The sequence below is a fragment of the Nicotiana tabacum genome, chromosome 8 (assembly GCF_000715075.1).
Source record: "Nicotiana tabacum cultivar K326 chromosome 8, ASM71507v2, whole genome shotgun sequence".
In the NCBI taxonomy this organism is placed as follows: domain Eukaryota; kingdom Viridiplantae; phylum Streptophyta; class Magnoliopsida; order Solanales; family Solanaceae; genus Nicotiana; species Nicotiana tabacum.
The window spans coordinates 56,963,118-56,989,302 of NC_134087.1; the positions used below are offsets into that span (position 1 = coordinate 56,963,118).

Here is a 26,185-nt window from a genome sequence, read left to right on the forward strand (position 1 = left end):
TAGCCAACCTAATACTATATGTCTATAAGATCAGAATCGACAAGAATGCATAAGTAATTTCTGCAATAATAATCAAGTAACACAATTAGCTTATGTGTATCCTACTTGCGAATTATTATCCGATACCTGGATTCAAGAACTTACTTTATTCAATCCTATATGCAATCTATAATTCTCACTTTGGAGTTTAATTATAAATTTGTAGATAGTATTCTACTATTAGTTACGCATTGAAATAATTACAACAAGATCGAATAAGCAAATCAATATGATATAATCTAGTAATCTCAACAACCATTAAACGTTAATAATCAAGAACTACTCATAACCCAGGATAAGAGACATTTTATCCACTCATAGTCATATGAACAATCATCAAAGCTCTTAGGAGTATAAAACTGCAAATACTAGAGGAAGGAATGAAAGATGTGACGATTTTGTGCTCCAAACTTATTCTATACCTCTTCTTGCATCTAAAATATGTTCAATAACGTCCAAAACGAGTTTAGAGGGTAGTTATAAGTTAGGATCAAAGTGTTCAAATACAAAATCAATAAGAAAACCAACTCTTCTCTAACACATGGGACAATGCCGCGAGGCGCTGCCTGGGAGACTACTTTTCCCTCAATAGGTTTAATTTTGTCCCTCGCGAAGCGTCATGGGGGAACGACTTGGTTGGTGTCCTGGATGAAGTAAGGCGCCGTTTGGAGGCAGGCCTTTCCATCCCTTGCATCGTTTTTCTTCTCGTGCTCTATTTCTATGTCTTCGACACTACCTTGTGACACTTTCTTTCCACTCGTATTCAAATATTCCTACATATAAAATTAACTCAATTAATTTTCAATGTCGCAAATATTATCATTAAAATATCAATATGTATATCATAAAATATATAATTATACCCAAATATCATCACCCTACACTTAAATGTTGCTCGTCCTCGATTCAACTAACTAATTACTCTATCTTCAAGTACATTATAATTTAGCACATTCAAAGCACGATGTACTTATGACCATGGTTGATAGCAACAATTAAACTCTAGTATATGCATTCAATACACATTTCCCATAACACATGCCATACTTTAAAATATTCAAAATACTGACAACATGCTCATTACAATCTCAGTCTCAAATAAAACCGACTCAATATCACAATGCACTCAAGGCTTGTAGGGGCGGACGCACATGGGTGGAAGTGGTTTCATCTGACTCTGCTTTGCCGGAAAAATATATTAAATGCTTATACTAATGTTTCAATATGTGTGTCCACCAGAACGTCTGTGTCTTCGTTGAAAGGAAAGTATCACCTCTTTCAAATCTTCTTCCCCAAAGTCAGGAAATAGAGTGTTTGTGAAGTACACATTCAAAGTAAGCAAGTTGCCACAGTAAGAAGTTACTGATTCTCTGTTCTCCACCAGTTCTTATGAGTAAATCAGGTTTAGCAAACTTGGCACACTTGGTAGCGAGTTCTTGCTCAAATAATTTGTTGTCAATATCCTCTAACCGCAGAAGACCGTCCTTTTGCTTTACTGGCAATGCTCTTGGTTGCTTCTAATATATCATAATGTCCTCCATAGTTTATTGCCAGCATAAGATGAAGTCTTGTGTTGGCTTTTGTTCCTCTGTTAACTCCATGCATTTCTGTAAAGTGATGGGAAGATTGGATCTACCTCCAATAACAGGCACTCGTACCCCAACCTTGTTGATTTAAAGTAATATGAAAATTGGAAAGTAGCACTCTCTATATCCCAGTTTATGTGATAATTTAGTATGTTCCAATAGAATGGGACATTTATATATTTAGAAGCAATTTGTCTTTAAACACTCATTTTACCAATGAGACTATTTATAATCACAGTAATGTCTTGGCATCTTCTAAACTACAAATTTCAAAAGAATTTATTTCTTTCATTCTCTTTTAAACTTCGTGTTCAGTTAAATATCCTCATATAAATTGAGACTAAGGGGCTTTATGATTGGAGGAAGAGAAAGGGTGTGTGTGGTTAGTGTGTCACTTGGTTGGGGGACATCCCCTCCCCCTCCCCACAAATTCACATAAAATATTTCTAACATAAGCATAAACGAAATCCTGAATTGCGTATAGAAACAAAACAAATCACTTTTATTATCGGTGCTGGGTACATGAAGAATGGCTTTTTGGTCCTTTTTGTCCAATGATTCGGACATGTCTGTTCATGTAGGATTACCGTAAGAATAATGGAGTATTTATAAATATTTCTTTTTGTTTTCAACATTTTTAATGGAATCCACTTCCCAAATATTCAATCGATGAATAAATGGCAAGTGGGGGGACTATCTGTATTGGAAAAAATTGAGTTTATATATTAAAGTGGTGTAAAGATGACGTGTCATGACACATAGACTGGTCAAAGAGATACAACTGGAAAAGAGGCACGAGTTGCAACAGATGCGAGCAGAGGCAAAGGAAGAGGCACGAGCGGTTATGTAAAAGACTCAGCGCTCGTACTTATTTAAGTCCAAGAATTAAGGGGAATGAATCTGACATTACATGGGAGTATAGATACAATATTTATTGAGCCTTAAATACTAAAAACGTTAGAGAATCTGTATTAAATGCAATGATTATGTATCGTAGCATTTAATGTCTTTAATTATCCATAATAGTCTTATTATGACAAAAACAAAACGCATATCCCCATAATAGCTATAAAAGGGGAAGAGTGGGTCAATTGTAAGGGACACGAAAAAAACAATCTAAATATACTGGTTTACTTGCTTTCTTTTGATTATATCATTGCAAGTAAAATTACTCTCTTTCATATATACTTTTGATTATCAGTAACCAGAGTTCTTCTAAAATTAAAGCTTTGGCCAAAATCTCATTTTTTGTTTAAACAAATTGGTTCTGTCACCGGGAATCTAATAATCTACCCTCTTTTAGCTTAACTCTCCTTGTTGCATCAACCATGTCGAACAACAATGACCGCATTCAAGGAAACCAAGAAAACCAACAACTTCAGGGAAATCCACAGGGTAATAAAACCCCGGTCCATTCTCCATGAGGCTCTCCTCGGCGGTCTCGTGAAGGCTCTCCTGATGGATCTCAAACAAATGAAAACGCTCAATTTGAAAATGTTGAAGCTATAGATGAAGCTTTGCAGAAACTAATTGCTTCACAGGTCAGTAAAACTCTTGAGGCTTTTGCTAGCCAGTTACATGCTGCACCACCCACACCCACTCCAAAAAATAACACTTTGGAGAACCCTCGTTCCCAGCTTGTCAACTCAGGTAATTTAGTACCAGGTAACTTAGTCAATTCTGATTTACAAAATTTAGTACTAACATTGCAGAAACAGCTCAAGGAGCAAAGTGACCGCATAGAGCAAAAACCCGAGGTGCCGCCCGTAATTAAAGGGATATATACGGATAAATACTCGCAACAACCCTGGAAGCCAAGTGCTGCTCCCCTCCTGATTCCAAAGAAACTCAAAATGCCTGATATTCCAAAATACGATGGAACAACAGACCCACGAGACCACGTGACTGCATTCACAACAAGCGTAAAAGGCAACGACTTGACCAAGTAGGAGATTGAATCAGTATTAGTCAAAAAATTTGGTGAAACACTCACCAAGGGTACATTAACATGGTATTCCCTTTTACTCGAAAATTCTATAAATTCTTTTGCTGAGCTTACAGATTCTTTCATCAAAGCACACTTAGGATCTCAAAAAGTCGAAAAAAGAATGGAAGATTGCAAGGGGACTTAGAATTGCTTAGGGAGTTCGTGGACAGATTCCAACGTGAAAGAATGACATTACTACATGTACCTGATAATTAGGCAGCTATAGCTTTCACAAGTGATTTGAATGAAAAGAGTACAAAAGCTTTGGGGCGACTCAAGGAAAGTCTTCGTGAATTCCCAGCTACAACGTGGAATGACGTTTACGACAAGTATAGCACGAAGCTAAGGATAGAAGAAAATACTATTCCACGATTCCAAAAAGAAGAAAAAGTAAGTTCGAGATGGGCGAAAACAGAAAAAAGGTCTGGTAAAAACAGGTACGAGCCATACATGGGACCTGTAGGAAAAGATTCACGGTCAAAACAGGACAGTCAAATGTATGATCACATATCAAGGAATAGAGAGTCAGGCTCTTCATCAAGATTTAGGAATGACCGAAACACCCATGAGTCACGAGATGATGATAGAAATTTGAAGGCGAGATTTGGCGATTACAATTTCAATGTGAGCACTTCCGAGCTCATAGCTGTTTTGAGAAACATGGGTGACAAGGTACGTTGTCCAAAGGAGATGAGATCAAATCCAAACAGGCGTAACCCTGATCATTTGTGTGAGTTTCATAATGATCACGGTCATAAAACAGCAGACTGTAGATTTCTACAAAGTGAAGTTGATCATTTATTAAAACAAAGGTATCTCACCGAGTTATTCAGTAAGAAAGGTAAGCAAGCTTACATGAAGAATAAGCAAGAACCCCCTAAACCACCGTCTCCAAAAAGGTTCGTCAACATTATAATCGGGGGTGAAGACATCAATGGCGTAACGTACACTGCAGCTAATAAAATTTCAAAAGTCACAATTACCCAAGGAAAATGGGTGCGACATGTATTAGAAGAAGACAACATTACATTTGATGATACTGATGCGGATGGCGTATTATCTCCTCATAACGATGCCCTGGTAATATCTTTAATTATACATGATTCTAATGTGAAACGAGTTTTGATTTATCCAGGTAGTTCCGTGAACATTATTTTGCTAAGAGTATTACGTGAGATGCAAGCTGAGGATAAATTAATACCAAAGGCGCATACTTTATCTGGATTTGACAATTCTAGTGTTGTGACGAAAGAAGAGGTAACACTCACCATATTCGCAGAAGGAGTTGTTAAAGATACAAAGTTTCAAGTAGTAGATATGGAGATAGCTTACAATATAATCCTTGGGAGACCATGGATCCATGAAATGGATGTTTTTCCTTCAACCTTACATCAAGTTATTAAATTTCCATCACCATGGGGAATATGTCAAATTCGCAGGGATCAACTTACATCTAGGAGCATCAATTCTGTAGTAGATTCAAGTACGAAAAAAGAAGAAAAATAGCAATCACAAAAGACAGTTAAGGGCACCACAGCACAAACCTCAACTAAACAAGGGCGAACAGATGTGGATTCGAGGCCTGATACCATTCAAGAACCAGAAGAAAAAGAAAATATCAAAACAACAATTGAAGAATTGGAGGCTATGACGTTATTTGAACAATAGCCTGATAAGAAAGTCTACGTAGGGGCTAATCTAAGCCAAGGCATGAGAGGTAAGTTAATTGAGTTTTTGAAAACTAACGTGGACTGTTTTGCTTGGTCCCACTCTGACATGACTGGAATACCACCGGAGGTAATGACTTACAAATTGAATGAAGACCCAACGTACCCTCCTGTCAAACAAAAGAAAATAAAGCAAGGAACTTTCAAGAATCAGGTGATTCAAGAAAAGTTTCAAAAATTGCTAAAGATTGGATCCATCCGCGAGGTGAAGTATCCTAATTGGTTAGCTAATACTGTCGTAGTTCCAAAGAAGAATGGTAAGTGGCGAGTTTGTGTGGATTACACAGACCTTAATAAAGCTTGTCGTAAAGATTCTTTCCCACTACCACATATAGATAAGCTAATTGATGCTACTGCAGGGCATGAACTATTAAGTTTTTTAGATGCATATTCAGGGTACAATCAGATCAAAATGGACCCGGTAGATGAAGAAAAAACTTCATTCATAACAGACAGGGGGACTTACTATTATAAAGTAATGCCTTTTGGTCTCAAAAATGCTGGTGCAACATATCAAAGGCTGGTTACTAAAATGTTTCAAGAACATCTGGGAAAAACCATGGAGGTTTATATAGACGATATGCTCGTTAAACTCAGCATTCAATAGATCATATATCACACTTGTCTGATACATTTCAGATTTTATGCAAATTTAATATGAAATTAAATCTGGACAAATGTGCATTTGGTATCGCGTCAGGTAAGTTTTTGGGTTTTCTTGTTTCTAACCATGGTATTGAAGTGAATCCCGCACAGATTAAGGCCATTGAAGAAATTCCTAATATGCTTTCAAGCAAGAAAGAAGTGCAGAGGTTGACAGGACGAATCACAGCCTTGAGAAGATTCATTTCTAAATCATCAGAAAAGTGCTTTAAATTCTTTTCAGCTCTTAAAAAGCAAGATCACTTTGAATGGAACGAGGAATGTCAGCAGGCACTCAGAAATTTGAAAACATATTTATCAAATCTACCATTGCTCGCAAAACCAAAGGCTGGGGAAAGACTGCTCATCTACCTTGCTGTTTCAGAAGTAGCGGTGAGTGCTGCTTTAGTCCGTGAGGACCAAGGTAAACAATCTCCAATCTATTATGTTAGCAAATCTTTGTTAGATGCGGAGACACGGTACCCTCAGTTGGAAAAGCTTGCACTTGCATTAATCATAGGATCTAAAAAATTAAGGCCTTATTTTCAATGTCATCCTATTGCTGTAGTAACTGCTTATCCATTACGCAATATATTACATAAGCATGAATTGTCAGGAAGGTTAGCTAAATGGGCTATAGAATTAACTGAATATGATATCACCTACCAATCTAGAACTGATATAAAATCGCAAGTATTAGCTGATTTCATCGCTGATTTTAGTCAAGGGATGCAATTAGAAGCAGAAAAAGAGTTGCAGGTGTTCAACGGAGCTAACCCAGGAACTTGGACCTTGTTTATTGATGGTTCATCTAACGTAAAGGGTGCTGGTTTAGGGATTGTTTTGGTACCACCTACGGGTGAAACTATTCGACAAGCCATAAAATGTCACTCTATAACTAACAATGAGGCAGAGTACGAAGCTGTGATTGCAGGTTTAGAACTGGCACGAGAACTCGGCATAAATCAGATTATAATCAAAAGTGATTCACAGCTCGTAGTTAATCAAATGCTGGGGACTTATATGGCTAGGGAAGCAAGGATGCAACAATACTTAGAGAAGGTACGGGATTTGATAAAGAAATTTCAAACCTGGAAAGTAACACTAATACCAAGGGATGAAAATGTTGAAGCCGACGCTTTGGATAATCTTGTATCTGCGGAAGACGTGGCAAGCAATGAAAATGCTTCAGTTGTTCATTTGTTTCATTCAGTTCTCGACCTCGATAAGAATGAGGTAAGTTATAATAACTTAACTTGGTATTGTAGAAATGAGATTATTGCTTTTTTGTAGTATGGTACCGTCCCTGAAGATAAGAAAAAAGCTCATGTGCTTCGAAAAAAGGCTGCTTGGTATTGCTTAAAGTAAGGACATCTTAACCGAAAAGTTCGGTGGTCCCTTAGCAAGATGCCTCAGACCTTCTCAGATGGAATATGTAATGAGAGAAATACACGAGGGACATTGTGGAAATCACGCAGGAGGAAGGTCATTGGTAAGAACCTTAATTAGGGCAGGTTATTATTGGCCCAAAATGGAAGAAGAAGCGGAACGTTTCGTGGCTAAATGTGATAAATGCCAAAGGTACGGTAATAATATGCATAGGCCTGCAGAGTTACTACATCCGATCATTGCACCGTGGCCATTTATGAAGTGTGGGATGGATATCGTGGGTCCACTACCACAAGCAAAAGGTCAGGTAAAATTTTTACTCGTACTCACTAATTATTTTACTAAATGGGTCGAGGCAGGAGAATTCAAATAGGTGCGAGAAAAGGAAGTTAGAGATTTCATTTGGCGGAATATCATATGCCGATTCGGTGTGCCAAAGGAAATCATGTGTGATAATGGCCCTCAGTTTATAGGCGCTCAAATCACAGAGTTCTTTCAAAGTTGGAAAATCAAAAGGATTACATCCACACCTTATCATTCGGTGGGTAATGGGCAAGCTGAGTCAACAAACAAAGTCATTATCAACAATTTAAAGAAACAATTAGAGGAATCCAAAGGTAATTGGCCAGAAGTGTTACCTGGTGTTTTATGGGCATATCGCACAACAGCAAAAACAAGTATAGGAGAAACACCATTTTCATTGGTTTATGGAGCTGAAGCTTTAATTCCAGTTGAGATAGAAAAACCGAGTACACAATTCACACAGGCGACAGAAGAATCTAATGACGAGGAAATGCGTGTAAATCTTGATTACTTGAAGAAAGAAGAGAAGCTGCACTAATAAGAATGGCAGCACAGAAGCATGTCATAAAACGATACTACAACCGAAAAGCACGCCTCAGATTCTTCAAAATTGGGGACTTCGTGCTCAAAAAGGTTTTTCAATAAGAGAACCGAGTACACGATTCACACAGGCGACAGAAGAATCTAATGACGAGGAAATGCATGTAAATCTTGATTACTTGAAGGAAGAAGAGAAGCTGCACTAATAAGAATGGCAGCACAGAAGCAGGTCATAGAACGATACTACAACCGAAAAGCACGCCTCAGATTCTCCAAAATTGGGGACTTCGTGCTCAAAAAGGCTTTTCAATCTACGAAGGCAGCTAACTCAGGGAAATTAAGTCCAACATGGGAAGGACCCTATAGAATTCATGATATTGCAGGTAAAGGAGCATACGAGCTGGAAACAATGGATGGCAAGATACTTCCGTCACATTGAAATGTTGTTCATCTAAAAATATATTATTTCTGAAGAATACCCACAGTCAGGTATCCATATTTTAAAATTTAATTTTTGAATTGTTAAAATTTTACTAACGGTTTTAGATGGTAGGCAAAACGCTAACCCGTACTAAATGATGAGCCACGACGTACAAGGCACGTGGAATAAATTAAACTTCCTGGCCTAGGGTTACAATTATTCTGATAGAAATTCAAACGGGTTAAGCAGTCTTCATCTATAATCGTACCTCCGAGTCCCGTATATTTCTCCTTTACAGGGAAAGGACCAAATGAGAGGAACAATCAAGTGCTCGAGGCTTCATACTTCAATGCTCAAACACTTGGGGGACTACATAATATACACAGACATGTGTATAAGGAAGGCAAAGAAGATCAAGCTCTGAAAAGTTCACTCATTGTATGAAGTATAGAGCAAAGTCATGAGCTAAGGCCAAAGAAAAACCTTACCATAGTTAGGGTAAAGGCTATGTACTGAAACGGGTTATAGATAAAAACCTTGTGTAAAGGCTATGTACTGAAACGGGTTATAGATAAAAACCTCGTGTTTATTTTTTTTTTTAAATCTGTTACAAGAAAAATAGTTACGAGAAAGTTATAGATGTAATTTAAATACATGTAAAGTGTTATTCAAAACTAGACAAAGTTCAAATAAAAGCTTGTCAAAGTTATTTTAAAGAAACATGTGTATTCCTATTTCTTTTGTCGTATGTTAACACCATTATGAAGTTGAGACGTCTTCTTCGTTAAGTGTCGAATATAAAAGGGCCCTCTTTTATAAATTCATGATTAATGCAAATATTCATGAAGTTAATAGAAACATTTTTAAAGAATAAAAATGCAAATTATTTTATAAGTCCTTAGAAATAAAGGCAAGAATAAACTAAATGGAAGTTCAAGATAGTAACGAAAAAACTTCTTAGTAATTAAAAGCTTAAGACTTAGTACGAACTTAGTCATAAACTGCGAATTGTTTATACAAATTTCCCCGTGAAAGGTCTGGGGACTTGAATTTCCAAAACAAATCCTTAAATGAGACCAAGGGTTTTACCACAATGCTTTTAAAAAAAAACAACACAAAGAAATTCAAATGACTTAAACTTATCACTAAGAAGATGTAGGAACTAAAGTAGGTGCATCAACAACAACGGGCTCAACTGGGCTTGAAGGAGTTGGGATACCCGTATCAACTTCAACATTCACGGAAGCTTCGGCCATGGGAGAAGGAAAATCTTGAGTTTGCTGAGCTTTCTCAATAGTTTCATTAATTTTAGCTAACTCAGATTCCAAGTTAAAATTTTCTTGGCTAGCTTCAACTAGGGTATCACAGCGAAATTCAAAATCGCTCAACTCACTTCAATGACAGATTTATCCTCAAGGATTTCATAATCCCTTTCCCAGTCAGCAATTTGATTCTTTAATTTATCATTTTCAGCCAAGGCAGAAGTGTAAGAAGCTTGAATAGAGGCATGGTAACTTTCCATGGCACAAACCTTATCATAAGAAGCTCGGAGGTCTTCTTGTGCTTGAGTCAAATTCTGCACGAGCTCTCCAGCATAAGCCTCTTTCTCACCCAAGAGAGCCTTAAACTCTCTAATCTCTTCACTTGCCTTGGACAGCTGCTCGGAGAAAGAGTTTTCAAGATGAGCCTTTTGTTTATCAGCTTGACTTGAGGAAGCCTTTTCAACTGCCAACTTTGAAGTCAAGGCCCGTACTTGCTGCTCCAAGGTACTCTTACTTTCTTCTAAGTACTCCACATCAATTTGAAGGCTTTCATACTATTCCTTCCAATTGCACACCTCTAATTAAGAATCACGCACTAATTGGTCTGAGAGGGAAACCCTTTTCATCATCTCTGTGCCGATAAGATTGGCTTATAAAAAAAGGAAAAAGAAGATAAATGAGAATCTCAAAGATTGGAAAATTTTAAAGCACAGCAAAGGAAAAAAGAGAAGGGGAATACCTTTAAAGATGCGTGCACAATATCATTCATCAAAGTCAAGAAGATATGACTCTCTAGCTTGGCTCTTTCAATTGGTCTGATTAAGGGCTTTAGCCATACATCTGCTTGACCCGATTTCCTTAAGAGATTGCCCTCAGCAGGGACTTCAATGATCACTTGCCTCATAGAACCACTCCTACTTGAGGATCCAACTTCAGCACGGCGAATGATTGGGGGAGGAATTGTTGAAGGAGGAACAGTGGAAGAAGGGACAATGGAAGTAGTAAAGACAGTCTGGGGAGGAACGGAAACAGCCGAGATCGGCAAAGAAGGAGTCATAGATACAGGAGTAGAAAAAGAAGCCAGAGGTGCTTCATCCAAAACTGGGCCTAATCCTTCACCACCAAACCCGCTGATAAAAGGTTGCTCGATAGAGTCATGAGCAGCAACGGGAGCAACATCATCGTCAAGAATCACTACTGGGGCTTCAATAGACTCGGTGAGGGGAATAGAACGGCAGGGGGATGCTTCTTCTTCATCATCAGAAATGATGCATCTTCGAGCCCGTGGTCTTGTTATCAAAGAACCCCGTCTTCCTCTTCTTCAGAGCCTTGGTCATTAACGGATTTTTTTTCCGATGAAGAACCCAAGATTATTTCTTGGGCCCTTTCCAAAGAGATACGAGAAGCCGTGACCTCCTCGACAGTAACTCCTCGAATAGCAAATCCTGATAGAAAGAAGGATTGAAATTAGTTCAGAGAAATAAAAAATATATGTAAGTTAAAAGCTCTTACCATGAGTTTTTACTTTCTAACCAAATCGTTGAGAAATGGTTTTCCAAGATCTACCATCCATTGGTGCAATCTTCAATAGCTTGTCTACCCAAGCACAGAAATTGGGAATATCTTCTACAACTCCTACGGTTGCTGAAAAAGAAAGGCAAAATTAGAAATATCAACAAAATTGAAGAAAAAGGTACAGGAAAGTTAGAATACTCACGTGCAAAAGTCCACTTCTCAGGGAAGGGAACGTTCTCATCACCCACTAAACCAACAGTGGAGGCAGCAACAAACCTGGCATACCAGCCATGGTCTTTGTCATCTTCAGGGCTAACTAGAACCCTTTTACTCATGGCTACTAGTGTAAAAATACCATTGCGAAAGAGTCTAGGGGAGTAAAGATGAATTAGATGCGGGAAAGTAAAAGGCACACTGGCTATGTTGGTCAAATGCCTCAAACATGCGACAACCCTCCATATTATTGGGCCAATTTGACCCAAGAAAACATCAAAGAAACGTCAAAACTCGAGAATAACAAGATTGATAGCAGGTTTGAATCCTAAAGTGAAAGGGTACGTTTAGACAAATGAAAATCTGGTTAAGTAGGAGGTAATTCTTTGATTCGGATTGGGAATAATGATAGGAAAGTCATGATCCCAATGACAGTCTCTACGAACTAAAGAAATCAAACCTTCAGTAATTTGAGTGGGATAAATGTCAGCACGGTCTAAAGAAGATACTTGATTTCTAAGAGATTCTCTGTCATTGAAAAAAGATAATTCCGCAGGAACTATTTCTTCTACTAAAGGTTCACGAGGAGGTTCAGATGGTTCTTTACTCCTAGAAGAAGATCTTTGTGAAAGAGAACCCCTAGTTCTAGAAGAGGGGCCAGAACTAGGCGAAGGAAGAGAAGAACCACGCAAGGATGAAGATCCCAAATTACGAAGCCTACCTCCTCTTCTGCTCTTACTGAGGACATCAGGGAAGTTATCAACTATAGGGACCCTTCTAGGGTTAGGGTTTGATGAAGACATGATGATACGATGAAGAAGCAAAAAGAGATTTGAGAAAATGGGATGTTCAGAAAACTTTATGTGGTAAAAACAAAGAAGGAAGTTATATTTATACTGATACGCAACCGCCAAAAGAAAAGGTACAATGATGGAAGGACCATAATAATGATAACTGACACTTCGTGAATAGTGAAGCCGTGAAAAAGCCTTGAAAGAGCTGCAAAACTGCAAAACTAATGAAAAGATGACACGTGTGAAGAGTATTAATTGGAAGGGACAATTAAAGCATCGATTTTGTCATAGCATTAATGGTGACAAAAATCCTCATTTTTAATGAAATCCACTTCCCAAATATTCAATCAATGAATAAATGGCAAGTGTGGGGACTATCTGTATTGGGAAAAATTGAGTTTACATATTAAAGTGGTGTAAAGATGACGTGTCATGACATATAGACTAGTCAAAGAGATGCAACTGACAAAGAGGCACGAGTTGCAACAGATGCAAGCAGAGGCAAAGGAAGAGGCACGAGCGATTATGTAAAAGACTCAGCGCTCGTACTTATTTAAGTCCAATAATTAAGGGGAATGAATCTGACATTACATGGGAGTATAGATACAATATTTATTGAGCCTTAAATACTAAAAATGTTAGAGAATCTGTATTAAATGCAATGATAATGTAATGTAGCCTTTAATGTCTTTAATTTTCCATAATGGCAATATTATGACAAAGACAAAACGCATATCCCAAAAATAGATATAAAAGGGGAAGAGTGGGTCGATTGTAAGGGACACGAAAAAAACAATCTAAATATACTGGTTTACTTGCTTTCTTCTGATTATATCATTGCTAGTAAAATTACTCTCTTTCATATATACTTTTGATTATCAGTAACCCGAGTTCTTCTAAAATTAAAGCTTTGGCTGAAATCTCATTTTTTGGTTAAACACATCTAAGTTTTATTTGTGTTGGATTTTTGTTATTAATAACAAAAGAAGTGTGAATGGAAAATAGTGGGAAAAGAAATGGAGGGAAGTGCAATTTTGAATGAGTTCACTTTACTAATGCACTTTGTCCCTCATTGGTAGAAGGAAAGAAAATCTTTGTGTATATATAGAGAAGCTCATCTTTTAGCTCTTAAAGAGCTAAGAAGAAGGAAAGCCTCGCGCTGTCGTCGTCGCTCGGCTCGGCTTCGGCTTCGGTTAAAGATTGATTGATTAATCTTTTTGAACAAAATTCTTTTCAAATATTTAATTAATTAATTAAAATTAATTAACGAAAATTCAAATCACCCATGACCCGGGACCCGGCCCGGTCCAATTTTTTCTTTATCTTTTAGCTCTTAAAGAGCTAAGAAGTAGGCAAGCCTCGCGCCGTCGTCGCGTCGTCTCTCGCTTGGCTCGGCTTCTAATTAGGATTCAGATACAGATTCGGATTTGGATTTGGATTTGAGTTTGGTCAAAGATCGATTAATTGATTGATCTTTTTGGACAAAATTCTTTTCAAATATTTAATTAATTAATTAAAATTAATTAACGAAAATTGAAATCACCCATGACCCGCGACCCGGTCCGATCTGGTCCCATTTTTTCTTTCCCGGATTATTTTAAATCCGTTTAATTTTCCCGCAATATTTCCAACAGCTAATGGCTGTTCAGAAATAGTGTCAAACCTGTTCCAACAACTATAGCTTTTCTGAAAGGTTGCAAACTTTTAAGAAACAATACCAAATTGGCTATAAATATTCCTTCAAATCCTAGATTATCTACTTACGAAATTTTCTGATAATCTTCTTCTTCTTCTGCACAAAAAATTCAGTGTGTTTTACAGCCTTCGAGTGGTTCACTGTTCATTGGCATTTTTGGTACCAACACTCCGGTGAGTTAAATCATTCTATCCTGGGAGTATATATTCCAGAACCTCGGGTACTTGAGGGAAATAATTTCCTTAAGGACACACTGTGTCAGTAGGCTCGATTTGTTACTATACCGTTTTTAAAATTTATTTTGAAGTTCAAATATTGTTTTCAAAATTTATTTCTACTAACTTTCTATTTCTATTTTCAGAAAGATTATTATTTTATTTATTTACAGCAATACAGATTATTAACATTTAATTTAGTAATCTTTGATTGATCGTAGATCTATTTTTTTCAAGAGAATTTAGTCCATGTATTATCATTACTTTTCTCGTGAGCCTTCATCTGTTTCTCACAAGTTCTATTTTATTTATATCGTTACGATATATCACTGGGATTGTAAAAGAACCATTAATTAATAATTTTAAACAATAATAGTTGAAAGCTTCCTTCCAGAAAGACTTAAATAATCGCGAAGAATTTCTACGTGAAAAAAGAAAGGAGGAAGACCCGAAACTGGATTTAGATATATATTGGAGTATAGTTTAACCAAACAAAGTACCTCATAAATTCTTCAAAGAACTCCTCGAACAGTTGCATTAAGAAATCAACCTCCTCCTGCTCAAACTCAAATTGTTATGCTTGTACAACAGAAACAGATCTTTAATTGAAATCATGTAAAATACAAAACGCAAATTCATGATGGATGAAAAACCGATACCATTAAATTGCAAACGACAATATTCGTGTTACTTCATCTGCACTGGTTTGTACCCGATCGTATGCGTGAGGCTTTAATTACTACTAATATCGAGGCAACTTAATCGAATCAGACAGAAGATTCATATATTTCGTCAGAACATGCTTGCCATCATCATAAGAGAAAATATATAATTCAACATAAACAATTAATATCATAAACATGAAAGGAAAATTACAATTCCAAGTTTAAAAGTAAGCGAACAAAATAGGAATATACAACAACAACAACAACAACAACAACAGTAACGACGACGACGACGACCCACTGAAATCTCATTAGTGGGATCTGGGGAAGGTAGTGTGTATGCAGACCTTACCCCTACCTCGAAGGAGTAGAGAGGCTGTTTCCGAAAGACCCTCGGCTCAAGAAGACAACTAGACAAAAGAAGACAATATTAGTAACACCACAGATATAATATGAAAAATACGAAAAATAGGAACAACATGAAATCAAGAAGAATGATACAAAGCAAAAGCAAAATAGTATCCCTACCAAACTAGTCATACAAAGTTATGGCATAAGACAAGACACAACTACTTCCTAACCTGCAACCCTAATACTCGACCTCCACATGTTCCTATCAAGTGTCATGTCCTCGGATATCTGAAGACTCAACATATCCGGCCTAATCATCTCCCCCAATACTTCTAAGGCTGCCCCTACCTCTTCTCGTGCCCTCCACAACCAGCCGTTCGCACTTCCTCACCGGAGCATCTGGGCTTCTCCTCTGAACATGCCCGAACCATCTAAGCCTTGCTTCCCGCATCTTGTTATCAATGGGAGCCACGCACACCTTCTCCCGAATATCATCATTCCAAATCTTATCCATCCTAATATGCCCACACATCCACCTCAACATCCTCATTTCTGCTACCTTCATCTTCTGGGTATGTGATTTCTTAATCGGCCACCACTCAGCCCCATATATCATGGCCGGCCTAACCATCACTTTATAGAACTTACCTTTGAGTATCAGTGGCACTCTCTTGTCACACAATACTCTAGATGCTAACCTCCACTTCATTCATCCTACCCCAATACGGTGTGTAACAACCTCGTCGATCTCCCATCCCCCTGGATAACCGACCTAAGGTACTTGAAGCTGTCTCTACTCGGGATGACCTGTGATTCAAGCCTCACATCCATGCTCACTTCCCTATGCTCAGCACTGAACTTACACTCTAGGTATTCCGTCTTTGTCCTGCTAAGCTTGAAACCCTTAGATTCAAGAGCCTGTCTCCAAACGTCTAACCTCTCGTTAACACCGTTCGCGGCTCATCAATCAAAACTATGTCATTAGCGAATAGCATGCACCATGGCGCATCCCCTATATTGTGATGTGTTAACGCATCCATCACCAGGGCGAATAGGAACGGACTGAGCGCAGAACCTTGGTGTAACCCTATAACAACCGGAAAATCCTCAGAGTCGCCTCCTACTGTCCTAACCCGAGTCTTTGACCCATCATACATGTCCTTAATTGCCATAATGTAGGGAACTGACACGCCTTTTGCCTTCAAGCTTCTCCAGATAACTTCTCTAGGAACCTTGTCATACGCTTTTTCTAGGTCAATAAACACCATGTGCAGGTCTTTATTCCTATCTCTTTACTGTTCAACCAACCTCCTAACAAGATGTATGGATTCTGTAGTAGAACGACCCGGCATGAAACCAAACTGGTTGTCGAAAACGGACACCGTCATCCTCAACCTTGATTCAACCACCCTCTCCCATACTTTCATAGTATGACTCAGTAATTTGATACCCCTATAATTGTTACAACTCTGGATATCAACCTTGTTCTTATACAATGGGACCACCGTACTCCACCTCCACTCATCCGGCATCCTCTTCGCCTTAAAATAACATTCAACAACCTAGTCAACCACTCCATACCTGCTTTCCCCACACACTTCCAAAATTCTACCGGAATCTCGTCAGGCCCGGTCGCGTTGCCCCTACTCATTTTACTCATAGCTTCTACGACCTCTTCAACCTTGATGCGTTTGCAGTACCCAAAGTCACTGTGACTCTTGGAATGCTCCAATTCACCTAGCACAATATCCCGATCCCCTACTTCATTAAGAAGTTTTTGAAAGTAAGTCTGTCATCTCCTCTTAATATGAGAATCTTCCATAAATACTCTACCATCGTCATCCTTGATGCATCTCACTCGGTCTAAATCTCGAGCTTTCCCCTCTCTCTCTCTCTCTGCTTGGCCAGCCTAAATAACTTCTTCTCCCCTCTTTTTTCCCTTAGTTCCTCGTACATACGACTATAGCCGCAGTCTTAGCCTCTGTGACCGCCAGCTTTGATTCATTCCTAGCTACCTTATACGTGTTATCGCTACTGTATTAAACGGAAATTAGAAAACTTTTAGAAGAAACTGAAAAGCTGTAAATGATAAGAAATATTCCGAGTCCTCAATTTCCTTGTGCGTCCTTAAGGAATTTTAACCCCCTCACAATTTGCCAAGGTAATGGATTAAATCCTCCCAGGATGAAACGGAATAAACCCTCCTGCCATAGTGGCAATACAAACTGCAAGATACCAACAAACTCAAAGAATGGAGCAAAATCACACTTACGAATTTGAAAGAGAAACTGCGAAGTAGAATGTAGGATTTTCAGAAGGAAGTTCTATATTTTCCAATATGTGAAAAGGAAGCCATGCCTCTGAATTTATAGGCAATTATCAGAAGAGGTGTGATGTCTGTTCATAATGTGAACAGATCTTTGAAAAGAAAAAGTGTCTATTTATAATGTGAACAGAAGGGAAAAGCAGCGTTCAACGTTTTGGATTATACATTATAGTTAATTCCATTAATGAACTGACTGGCACTTAATTAATTCTTAAATAATTGATTAAATAAACTTTGTCCAAAATATTAATCTCATAGATCGATCATTTGATAAATCCAAATCCAAATCCAAATCCAAGCCGAAGCCGAGCCAAGCGACGACGACGATGCGAGGCTTCATTCTCTTCAACTCCTTTAAAAGCTCTAAGAAGTGATCCTATATTTATACACACAAGTGTAGTTGTCCCTCACCAATGTGGGACAAAGTCTATTTGTCATAAATGACATAGCTCATTTGATTCAAATTTTTCATTTCCCTCCATTTTATTTCCCACCATTTCCCAATTCACACTTCTACTCTTTAAAGACCAATGGCTTAAAGTCCAACAATCCCCCACATGAATGGGATTGACTGTAACAAGAATGAACATAGATAAAAGCTGTGTGATTTGCAAGTAAGGATTAATTACATCTGGATAAGTAGGTTTCCCTTTAAACTTTACGTAGTGAGCATATTTCGGATATACTCAGTCAATCGGTAGATTTGATATCTTTGAACCGTTGAACTTTAGTGTATACCTAGACAATCATATGTCACACAACCAACCCTTAACCGTCTTTTGGTTCTCATTGTTGTGTTCATTTCAGCCATAAACACCGCCTGGTTTTATAAGTGCGTAGAGAATTGGCCTTACAGAATTCTCATTGAAGCGGCTTCCACTTTACACCTACATAGGTGATTCCTAAATGTGTAATCCTTTAGATTGACACTATTTTATAAATACCACATCAAACTTAGGTAATCATTAAAGAACGTGTAAAGTTATATCCTTGTTACTGAACATTGTCTTCACCACGAGAAGGGACCAAAGATTTTAATTTGACAATGTTGAACTGGTCAATCACAACTTAGTTTGAGCTCCTTGAACCTAGATCTCAGAATATCCAAAATTCTAGGTAGAGTTACCGCCATGATGACTTATCCTCGGCCAGAGTCCAATTCCCTTAGATGATTTCTCAACTCCCTCTCTAGTTAGTCCTTTTGTAAGCGGATCCGCCACATTATCCTTTGATCTTACATAATCAATAGTGATAATTCTACTAGAGAGTAGTTGTCTAATAGTTTTATGTCTTTGCCATATATGACGAGACTTTCCGTTATATATAGCGCTCCCTGCCCGTTCTATTGCAGCCTCACTATCGCAATGTATACATATAGGAGCCAAAGGTTTTGGCCAGAACGGAATGTCTTCTAAGAAATTTCGAAGCCATTCAGCTTCTTCATCGGCCTTATCCAAAACTATAAACTCTGATTCCATTATAGAGCGAGCGATGCACGTCTGTTTGGAAGACTTCCAAGATACTACTCCTACGCCAACAATAAAAACATATCGACTTGTGAACTTTGTTTCTATTGAGCCGGTTATCCAATTTGCATCACTATATCCTTCGATAACCACATGATATTTATTGTAGTGCAAAGCGTAGTCTTGGGTATATTCCAAATATCCCAGAACTCGTTTCTTTGCCACCCAGTGATGTTTGTTGGGATTACTTGTGAATCGACTAAGTTTACTTATTGCACAAGCTATATCAGGACGTGTACAGTTCACGATATACATTAAGCTTCCGAACACACGAGCATAATCCAATTGAGATATGCTTTCACCTTTATTCTTTACAAGATAATGGTTTAAGTCAATTGGAGTTCTTGCACTTCTAAATTCCAAATGTTTGAATTTTTCCAGTACCATTTTCACGTAATGTGGTTGAGACAAAGCCAGACCCTGAGGAGTCCTCTGGATTTTAATTCCTAGAATTACATCGGCAACTCCTAAGTCTTTCATATCAGTTACTAGCAAGCATACGCTTAGTAGCTTGAATGTCGGCAACGTCTTTGATTATTATTAGCATATCATCAACATATAAGCAAACAATGTCTATATGATTTGGAACGTTCTTATTGTAAACATATTTATCACATTCATTAATCTTAAAGTCATTTGACAATATTGTTTGGTCAAATTTTGCATGTCATTGCTTGGGTGCTTGTTTTAGTCCATAAAGAGACTTAACAAGTCGGCACACCTTCTTTTCTTTTCCCGAAACCACAAACCCTTCAGGTTGGTTTCATGTAAATTTCTTCCTCTAGATCACAATTTAATAAGGTTGTTTTTACATCCATTTGATGGATTTGAAGACCATACAAGGCGGCTAACGCTATTAGCATCCGAATGGATGTAATTCTTGTTACTAGAGAGTATGTGTCAAAATATTCAAGACCTTCTCGATGTCTAAATCATTTTACAACAAGTCATGCCTTGTATTTGTCAATAGTACTATCGTCTTTCATTTATTCTTGAAAATCTATTTAGAATCCAAAGTTTTGTTACCTGGAGGAAGATCAACCAATTCCCAAGTGTGGTTGCTCAATATGGATTCTATTTCACTATTGACAGCCTCTTTCCAATATTGTGCTTCTGAGGAAGACATTGCTTCCTTGAAGGTTCGAGGCTCATTTTCTAGCAGGAAAGTTAGAAAATCTGGACCGAATGAAGTAGATGTTCTTTGACGTTTACTTCTTCTCAGATTTTCCTCATTAGGCATACCATTTGTTGTTTCCTCCCGAGGTCGTTTTGACTTTTGGTAGGACAATTCACTTTCCTTTTTATACGGATAAATAGTTTTAAAGAATTCAGCATTATCTGATTCTATTACCGTATTAACGTGGATCTCAGGATTTTCTGATTTATGAACCAGAAAACGATATGCCTTGCTATTGGTTACATATCCAATAAATACACAATCAACCGTTTTTGATCCTATCTTCCCCCTTTTAGGCTTAGGAACATGTACTTTAGCTAAACACCCCCACACTTTGAAGTATTTCAAGCTGGGTTTCCTTCTTTTCCACTTTTCGTACGGAATGGACTGTGTTTTACTGTGGGGCACGCGGTTGATTATTCGGTTTGCTGTAAGTATAGCTTCCCCCCACAAGTTCTGTGGTAAACCAAAACTTATCAACAAGGCATTCATCATCTTCTTTAATGTTCGATTCTTTCTTTCTGCAATTCCGTTTGATTGAGGAGAGTACAGGGCAGTTGTTTGGTGAATAATGCCATTTTCCAAATATATTTATTCAAAAGGAGATTCATATTCGCCACCCTTATCACATCTTATCATTTTGATCTTTTTGTTAAGTTGTGTTTCAACTTCATTCTTGTATTGCTTGAATGCATCAATTGCTTCATCTTTACTACTAAGTAGGTATAAATATCTCGTACTATCGTCAATAAAAGTGATGAAGTACTTTTTCCCATTACGAGATGGTGTTGACTTTATATCGCAAATATATGTGTGAATTAAATCTAAAGGACTTGAATTCCTTTCAACAGACTTATACGGATGCTTAGCATACTTTGAATCGACACAGATTTGACATTTTGAGTTAATATAATCAAATTTTGGCAATACTTCCAAATTAATCATTTTCCGTAATGGTTTGAAGTTGACGTGGACTAAGCGTACATGCCATAAAGTATTTGACTAAACTAAGTAAGAAGAAGCTTCAACTTTATTGATAGGAATAACTATTACATTTAGCTTAAAAAGGCCCTCATTCAGGTAACCTTTGCCTACATACAAATCATTTTTAGTTAAAACAACACTATTGGAAACAAACACACACTTAAATCCATTTTTGACAAGAAGTGCCGTAGATACTAAATTCTTGCGAATTTCTGGAACATGGAGTACTTGATTTAAAGTCATAATTTTTCCGGATGTAATCTTCAATGCAATCTTGCCAACTCCCTCGATTTTGGCCGTAGATGAATTTTCCATGAAAAGAGTCTGGTCGGGTCCTGCGGGAGCATAAGAAGAAAATAATTCCTTGTTAGCACAAACATGGTAGGTGGCTCCAGAATAAATCCACCATTCTCTCGGATTTCCTACCAAGTTGCATTCAGACAACATGACACACAATTCCTCCACTTCTTCAAAGTTTTCCACCACATTTTCTTGATTCTTCTTCTTTTGTGACTCTTTCTTTTGAGACTCTTTCTTTGGAGCACGATAATCTATGGCCTTATGCCCGGGCTTTCCACAGTTGTGACAACTACCTTTGAACTTTTTCTTGTTCGGGTAATTCATTGGTCCCGATGCCTTCTTTCTTTTCTTTTTATTTCCCGGTGCTTCCTCAACAATGTTAGCTCTCATTATTGCCGAGTTTCCATGTGACTTCTTTTCAGCATTTTTGTTGTCTTCTTCTATCATTAGACGAACAATTAGATCCTCAAGTGTCATCTCTTTGCGCTTGTGCTTCAAGTAGTTCTTAAAGTCCTTCAATAAAGGAGGTAACTTTTCAATGAAGGCAACAACTTGAAACATCTCATTTATAACCATACCTTCAATAACAAATTTATAATTAATAATACTATTAATATTTTAATAAAATTATTGACTCGGTTCATACCTTCAGCAAGGAGGTCATGCACGATGACTTGTAATTCTTGGACTTGAGTGATGACCGACCTACTATAAATCATCTTAAAATCCAAAAATTTTGTAGCAATGAACTTCTTAAGTCCAGCATCCTCGGTCTTGTACTTTTTCTCAAGAGCGTTCCATAACTGTTTTGAAGTTTTCATGACACTATAAACATTATACAAGCCATCCTCCAAACAACTTAAAATGTAGTTTCTGCATAGGAAATTAGAGTGTTTCCATGCTTCAATTACCATAAACCGTTCAGCCTCAGGAGTATCTTCTCCCACGACTAGAACATCCTCCTTGATGAATCATTGCATGCTTTGTGTAGTTAGATAGAATGGCATCCACAAGTTATCCTAATATGCCCGCACATCCACCTCAACATCCTCATTTCTGCTACCTTCATCTTATGGATATGTTATTTCTTAATCGGCCAACACTCAGCCCCATACATCATGGTCGGCCTAACCACCGCTTTATAGAACTTACCTTTGAGTATCAGTGGCACTCTCTTGTCACATAGTACTCCAGATCTTAACCTATACTTCATCCATCCTACCCCAATACGGTATGTAACATCATCGTCAATCTCCCCTCCCCCCGGATAACCGACCCAAGATACTTGAAGCTGTCTCTACTCGGGATGACCTGTGATTCAAGCCTTACATCCACGCCCACTTCCCTCCACTCAGCACTGAACTTACACTCCATGTATTCTGTCTTTGTCCTGCTAAGCTTGACACCCTTAGATTCAAGAGCCTATCTCCAAACCTCCAGCCTCTCGTTAACACCGATTCGCGACTCATCAATCAAAACTATGTCATCAACAAATAGCATGCACCATGGCACATCCCCTTGAATGTGATGTGTTAACGCGTCCATCACCAAGGCGAATAGGATCGGACTGAGCGCAGAACCTTGATGTAACCCCATAACAACCGAAAAATCCTCAGAGTCGCCTCCTACTGTCCTAACCTGAGTCTTTGCCCATCATACATTTCCTTAATCGCCATAATGTAGGGAACCGACACGCCTTTTACCTTCAAGCTTCTCTAGATAACTTCTCTAGGAACCTTGTCATACGTTTTTTCTAGGTCAATAAACACCATGTGCAGGTCTTTCTTCCTATCTCTGTACTGTTCAACCAATCTCCTAACAACATGTATAGCTTCTATAGTAGAATGTCCCGGGATGAAACCAAACTGGTTGTTGGAAACGGACACCGTCATTCTCAACCTTGCTTCAACCACCCTCTCTCATACTTTCATAATATGACTCAGTAATTTGATACCCCTATAATTGTTACAACTCTGGATATCAACCTTGTTCTTATACGGTGGGACCACCATACTCCACCTCCACTCATCCAGCATCCTCTTCGCCTTAAAAATAACATTCAACAACCTAGTCAACCACTCAATACCTGCTTCCCCACACACTTCCAAAATTCAATTGGAATCTCGTTAGGCCCGGTCGCTTTGTCCCTACTCATCTTACTCATAGCTCCCACGATCTCCTCAACCTTGATGCGTCTGCAGTACCCAGAGTCACTGTGACTCTTGGAATGCTCCAATTCACCGAGCACAATATCCCGATCCCCTACTTCATTAAGAAGTTTTTGAAAGTAAGTCTGTCATCTCCTCTTAATCTGGGAATCTTCCATCAATACTCTACCATCGTTGTGTTTGATACATCTCACTCGGTCTAAATCGCGAGCTTTCCTCTCTCTCTCTGCTTGGCCAACCTAAATAACTTCTTCTTCCCTCCTTTTCCCCTAGTTCCTCGCACATACGACTATAAGCCGCAGTTTTAGCCTCCGTGATGGCCAGCTTCGCTTCCTTCCTAGCCACCTTATACCTGTTATCGCTATTGTGTTAAAACATAAATTAGAAAACGGTTAGAAGAAACTGAAAAGCTGTAAACGATAAGAAATATTCCGAGTCCACAATTTTCTTGTGCGTCCTTAAGGAATTTTAACCCCCTCACAAGTTGCCAAGGTAATGGATTAAATCCTCCCAGGATGAAACGGAATAAACCTTCCTGCAACAGTGGCAATACAAACTGCAGGATACCAACAAACTCAAAGAGCGCAGCAAAATCACACTTACGAATTTGAAAGAGAAACTGCGAAGTAGAATGCAGGATTTTCAGAAGGAAGTTTTGTATTTTCCAGTATGTGAAAAGGAAGCCATGCCTTGGAATTTATAGGCAATTATCGGAAGAGGTGTGTTGTCTGTTCATAATGTGAACAGATCTTTGAAAAGGAAAAGTGTCTGTTCATATTGTGAACGGAAGGGAAAACCAGCATTCAACGTTTTGGATTATACATTCCAGTTAATTCCGTTAATGAACTGTCTGGCACTTAATTAATTCTTAAATAATTAATTAAATAAACTTTGTCAAAAAAATTAATCTCATCGATCGATCATTTGACAAATCCGAAGCCGAAGCCGAGCCGAGCGACGATGACGGCGCGAGGCTTCATTCTCTTCAACTCTTTTAAGAGCTCTAAGAAGTGATCCTATATTTATACACACAAGTGTAGTTGTCCCTTATCAATGTAGGACAAAGTCCATTTGTCATAAATGACAAAGCTCACTTAATTCAAAATTTTCATTTCCCTCCATTTTATTTCCCACAATTTTCCAATTCACACTTTTAGTCTTTAAAGCCCAATGGCTTAAAGTCCAACAATACCTCTCCATGCACGCTCGTCTCTCCTCCTCACCTATGCTCCCCACTAACGTCCGGCACACCTCCTTCTTCGCCTCAACTTTACCTTGTACCACTTCATTCCACCAATGAGGTTAAAATTGGAGTTACAATGTAGGATATGTACCTGGGGACGATTCCAGTTTTCAGTAGAGAAAGCAAAAGCAGTGATAACTTGTATTCCCAGTTTCGAAGAAATGTTACAAATATTTTTGAGATTAGGAGTAAGAAATGTGTGGCCCTCTTGCACAGGTAAACCTCGAGCCTTAGCCCATCTCCAGTTTCCGTCCATTATCAAAGCAACATGTTTAGGGATAATTAGTTGGATATTATGGTTTTCCAGGTTCAGTGAGTTTGAAATCTTACAAAAACCATGCACAGATACTGATGAATTCAATGGAGATGGAGATGATGATCGAAGACCCAAATTAGAGCTCTTTCATGGGAGGAGCTGCGAGCACACTAACAAATTACTGCTCATTTCCTCAACCTTTAATTTCATTCTATTATAGGAAAGTTAAACACGGGGGTGAAGGGTATAAGGGTAGTAGGTACGTAGCAAAGAGCTAATTTCCTCAACCTCAGCTCGTACTGTTTAAATAGGCATATGGTCAGAGTTAAAACACACATCACATGAAATCCGACGCCCATCTCTGATTTGGGGTTTAAAAAGATACTGATTCTTACCAGTTTCCTTTGATTCTTTTCTCTTTACACTTGATAAAAACTCTGTGGGCGGTGTCATATTTGAATAGAACTTTAAAAAGCTTTTAGTAAGTTTTATGTTCTATTTAAACATAATTTAATTTTAAACTTTTAATTATATCCTTAATGGGATAATTTATAGTCACACAAATGTCTATGACTTATTTTTGTCCACAAAATTTAAAAGTCTTCCTTTTGAACTCCAAACCAAATCAAATATATTCATCAATTATATTCATTCACATGTAATCACGTGTATTATATAGTGCAGTAGATTCAAGATTCCTTATTATCCATACTGTTTCTTAATTAGCAGTTCTTAAGAGATAATTATCCCTCAATTAGCGTCTAATCTTGACCACGTCATCGCCAAAGTGTGCTAATTAAAACACTTGAATGCCACACAGAAATTGAAGAAACCCTGAGTCTTACAAATCTATTGGAAAA

General features: G+C 38.0%; 1 pseudogene; it reads right to left on the minus strand.

Moving 5' to 3' along the window:
* Positions 1-1,040: 1,040 nt before the first annotated feature.
* On the minus strand, positions 1,041-25,514 carry LOC107791682 ((2Z,6Z)-farnesyl diphosphate synthase CPT6, chloroplastic-like; annotated as a pseudogene).
* Positions 25,515-26,185: the final 671 nt, after the last annotated feature.